The sequence below is a fragment of the Antedon mediterranea genome, chromosome 2 (assembly GCF_964355755.1).
Source record: "Antedon mediterranea chromosome 2, ecAntMedi1.1, whole genome shotgun sequence".
Taxonomy (NCBI): Eukaryota; Metazoa; Echinodermata; class Crinoidea; order Comatulida; family Antedonidae; genus Antedon; species Antedon mediterranea.
In genome coordinates, this window is record NC_092671.1 from 18,498,419 (window position 1) to 18,504,212 (window position 5,794).

Consider the following 5,794-nt stretch of genomic DNA (forward strand, 5'->3'; position numbering starts at 1 on the left):
CACTTGAATTTGGTTTTAAATTGTTTGAAATATATATTTTGTTATTTGTTACACATTTTGAAAAATGTTACAAAAGGTCAAAGGGTCAGGGTCAAGGGTTATATAAACAAATAAATAAAGGTACTTGTATCTCGGCAACTACTGGTCGCAGCAAGTCAATTTTGGTCTCAAAATGTTCAGAAGGCATGCATTTATATTCCGTCTAATGGGGTATTTTAATAAAAAATGATCAGAAATGCCATTTCTGACCTTTGACCCACATACCAGGGCATCTTAATATCTCTGTAAGTACTGGTCGTAGAAACTTAAATTTGGTATCAAATTGTTCGAAATATACATATTTACATTCATTGTAATAGAAAATGTGGTTAAAAGATGAACAGAAAATACTATTACTAATGTTTAAAACAAAAAACATATCTCTACACAATGCAATAACTGATACTTTAAATTGTTTCAATTTCAAGTACTAGTTATTGCTGTCCACGAGAACAATTTTGATATAAACGTCAAGCTCAACAGTCTTTTTTCAGAATGCTAGAACTTGCCATGTGTATCCGATTAAACACCCCGGGCATTTATTGTTCAAAAGGCTTTTTAGGGGGAGGGGAGGCATCTTTATTTGGAGTATAATATGGTAGCATAATCAAATAAATACCACCTAGATGTAAAAAAAATACAGCACAATTAATTTCAAAAAATGATAAAATTATGTCAAAATGCTTGTAGATTATGGTAGTTAATGAAATGTGTTGTGATACAATTATTTTGTAAATGCATGTGGCGGAGCGTTTATTCCACATGATGTTCTATTGGAGGGAATGGTGGCGTTTATTTGAGGGAGGCTTTTATTCAAAGCGGGTGTTAATGCGAATAAATATTAATAATTATAATCGTTTCTCAACTGATAAAAGGTACTTTACATGATTCGTTTTCTGACTAAATTTGACTAAAATGTCCCATTAGATTGAATATGAAAGCATGCCTTCTGAACATTTAGAGACTAAAATTGACTTGCTGCGACGAGTGGTTGCCGAGATACAAGTATCTATTTATATGTGTTCATATAACCTTTGACCCTGACCCTTTGACCTTTTGTAACATTTTTAAAAATGTGCAGCAAATAACAAACTTTTTATTTCAAACAATTTAAGGCCAAATTCAAGTGTCTACAATCAGTAGTTACGGAGATACATACATGCCCTGGGGTGTGGGTCAAAGGTCAGAAATGGCATTTTCGGTCATTTTTGACTAAAATGTCCCATTAGACTGAATATAAATGTATACCTTCTGATCAATTTGAGACGAAAATTACCTCGCTGTGATCAGTGGTTGTCGAGATTTAAGGACTTATTGGTGTTTAGTTTGATAACCTTTCACCTGACCTTTTGACCTTTCGCCACATTTTCAAAATGTGTAACCAAGCCAATAATGATTGTTTGACCATCCTAAACCAATTTCTGAAGTCAAATTCTCTGGACCTCAAAGTGCATACGAAAGTTGATCTAGCTACTAGAGTATTATGCGTAGGCCTATGTATATATATTAGTATCCAAAATCTACCATGATTTGACTATTTTAACTAATATTCTTAAATTCAAAGTGGCTGAAATTTGAAAACCTTTTCAATTATCTCTTTAACCACTATGTATTTTTTATAAGAATGTATTAAACACAAATATATACATATGTAAGTGTCTTCTTCATTTTGAAACTATACCAAACTATTTTTGCTATTTGTTGTGGCAAGTAATACGTCCTTTTGTTCTTGGATCAACCGAAATGGTAAGAAATTTGTTCGCTCCAGAAACGTGATATACGGCAGGCACCATCTCTGAGACGGCATGGCGATAGTCTTGTCTATTTAACGGCACGTAACTCATGTTGAACGTGGCAGAAATGCGTATCGCTCCTTCGCCCACAGGCAACAGGATAATTGTCGTACGTGTACACGATGAGTCGAAGGAGGAGTAAGGTCTGGCCACCACATAATTCCTGTCCATTACCAAAACTTGACAGAACATGACAGTAGCCATCAGGGCAGTGACGAAAAAAAAGACTTTCAAGACCGCATGTGCATGACAATATCAGTAAATGTAGTGCACAAAGGCAGATTTTGTATAATTGTTTCACATAAATAAAACGGATAACATATAGATTATATATATATATATGTAATGAAGGGCTAGTGTTGCCCGAAAGCTCTGCTAACTTTTCTGGCTATTTACTTTATCGTTTTGATTTAGCTTTTCGCTTTTTTTTTGTATCTCCATTGAGATCCAGCCACTGATACCCACAGCATTGTCATTTTTTTCAGTAATTTGCCTTTGGATTTATATATATATATATATATATATATATATATATATATATATATATATATATATAAATCATACTGTAAATTATAGAAACAGTGCTCATATTCGGAACATGATCTCATAATCGCGTCGAGCATAGCTCATTGGCGAAAGTTCCGTATTTTTTTTAGTTGTATGAATAAATGTCTTTAAAAAAATACGGAACTTTCGCCAATGAGCTATGCTCGACGCGATTATGAGATCATGTTCCGAATATGAGCACTGTTTCTATAATTTACAGTATGATTTATATATAATTTACACAGTGCTACGCAACATCATTGATTTATATATATATATATATATATATATAATATATATATATATATATATATATATATATATATAAATCCAAAGGCAAATTACTGAAAAAAATGACAATGCTGTGGGTATCAGTGGCTGGATCTCAATGGAGATACAAAAAAAAAGCGAAAAGCTAAATCAAAACGATAAAGTAAATAGCCAGAAAAGTTAGCAGAGCTTTCGGGCAACACTAGCCCTTCATTACATATATATATATATAATCTATATGTTATCCGTTTTATTTATGTGAAACAATTATACAAAATCTGCCTTTGTGCACTACATTTACTGATATTGTCATGCGTATGCGGTCTTGAAAGTCTTTTTTTTCGTCACTGCCCTGATGGCTACTGTCATGTTCTGTCAAGTTTTGGTAATGGACAGGAATGGAACTGTGGGTATCAGTGGCTGGATCTCAATGGAGATACAAAAATAAAAAGCGAAAAGCTAAATCAAAACGATAAAGTAAACAGCCAGAAAAGTTAGCAGAGCTTTCGGGCAACACTAGCCCTTCATCAGTGCAAGTGAAGGAATTTGGATAACGTCATAGTATAAAGCTGGCAAGTGCTGCCTGGGTGGACAGGAATAAAAGAAATATAACAAAGGGAGCCAGGATGGAGTCTGAATAAGAGTAGAAAACAAAGAAGGTAGCTTGGTAGAGATATAAACAATTATATATATGTATATATAATTTGCAGATGATGGCATGCGTTCTCGTTGGAACGCTGTCCTTTACAAAAATGCTTGTCAACTTAATGAGATCCAAATTGGCAATTGCCGCAAAATCCTCACTGAGTTTGACGTTGAAATTCACTCTAGAACTAAGAAAGTGAAAAGAGAAATTCTTGCATCCGAGTTTCAAAACAAACTCGGGATTATCGCCACTGATTGTCGTACGCAATCAACGGTAATGGCCCGAAGTGGACATCACAACTTTGGTCTACCTGCAGACTTTGTTATTTCAACACAAATGACTCTACATTCGGATGATTTCAGGGCTTTTAGGAAACCCTGCAGAAGGTTCGTTCGGACCTATAACAAGAATCAGAGCAACACCTCTGATTCAGTTGTTGAAATTAATTGTCGACTTTCCGAAGAAGAGAAAAAACTTCTTTCCCGAGGACTTAAATTCTGCCTAAAACCAAGGCAGGTCGGCGCACAACTATCTTTGGATATGGAGTCTTTCTACAGAAGATTACGATTATTATTACAGCAGCACCAAGCAAAACGAAGGCAACGTTAGCAAATTTAAACCAACAAGTTCATGGAATCCACCTAATCGTTGTCCAGCTTTATAAACATTTAATCAGGCTATTGAGGAGGATGTACAAAACTACGTCCCGAGTCCAGATAAACATGACAATCTCTCAAAACAAGAGAGGCAGGCCATTGCCAAATTGCATCAGCGTAATGATATCATCATTAAACCCGCTGATAAAGGTTCTGCCACTGTTGCTATGGACATCACATTTTATGAAGAGCAGTCTTTAAGACAATCCTTCTTCATTATCGTAAACTTACAACGGATCCCACCCCGGAAATTGCGGATAATGTGGCCAAATCTGTTTCTGTGATGATAAAAAAAACACTCCATTGATCCTAAGAATGGACCTCATTTGGCACAGGTTAATACAGTTCAAAGCAGATTTTATTTCCTATATAAAATCCACAAAGCAGGCAGTCCTGGTAGACCCATTATTTCAGGCAATAGCACTGCTACAGAGAAAATTCTGAATATGTGGATGATTTACTCAGACCATACTTTCAGGATTCCACGGACTTAATCCGCAAAATTAACCAAATTCAAAATTTACCAAATAATTCTGTTCTGGCTACATTAGATGTGTCATCATTGTATACTAATATCCCTCACGAAGAAGGAGACGACGCATGTATTTTAAATTACAAACATATTCCAGGCAAAACGCCTATTAAAGGTCATTTACGAGAACTGGTAATGTTGATTTTAACAACAACAATTTTATTTTTGGAAATGACCATTACCTTCAAATTCATGGCACAGCGATGGGCACAAAAATGGCGCCATCTTCTTCAAATTTATCTATGGGACAATTTGAGGCCAAATCTGTTCTTCAGATTTAGATTTTCAGAATCGTACCGAAGAACTAACCGGACATCTCCGGAATATAAATTACAAGAAGGAATACATCGAAACTGCTATAAAGAAAGCAAAAGATATTCCTCGATGTCAAACACTGACGTACAAACCACGTCAGCCAAATTCGACCAGAGTGCCATTGGTCACAACCTATCAACCTAGGTTGTCTCTATTACGGGCTATTATTGAGAAACATATGCCCATTCTACAGTCCACAGAAAGTCTCAGGACTGTTTTTCCGCAACCACCCATTATTGCATTTCGTAGACCTCCCAACCTTAGTGATATATTAGTCAGATTCAAAATTAAGAGTGATATTAACTCTCATGACAGCCAAAATTTGGGCAGTCACCTTTGCGGAAAATCTTGCAAAACATGTTCATTGGTTGATTCTACTGAAAAATTTAACCAAACTGGCCGCATATTTTGGATAAGACAATCAATTAATTGTCTAACCAATTCATTTATCTCATATACTGTAATATTTGTGGCAAACAGTACGTCGGGGAAACAAAAAGCACTCTCCGTATGAGAATGACACAACAGCTATCAAATGTGGTCTAGTGGTATGATACTCGCCCTGTAAGCAAGAGGTTGCAGGTTCGAATCCCGCCAGAGACATTTTTCATACAAAAAAAACCCAAAAATTTCACCAATAAGCTATGCTCGACGCGATTATGAGATCATGTTCCGAATATGAGCACTGTTTCTATAATTTACAGCATGATTTTTATAATTTACACAGTGCTACGCAACACAATTGATTTATATATATACAACAAAATAAATGCTAGGGCCTACAAGGGCCTACATGCAAGTTAGGATACATCAAAGCATGAACCAATACAAAAAACACACAAATTTACCCCTCTTTTTTTTAAGAAGAATAATTAACGCTGCAGCATCCAGCGATATTGAAGTAGCCGAACGTCGAGCAGAAATTGCCGACAGTGGACCCAACATCACCGACATTGCAGTGGTCGAAAGTGGACCCAACGTCACTGATATTTCAGCT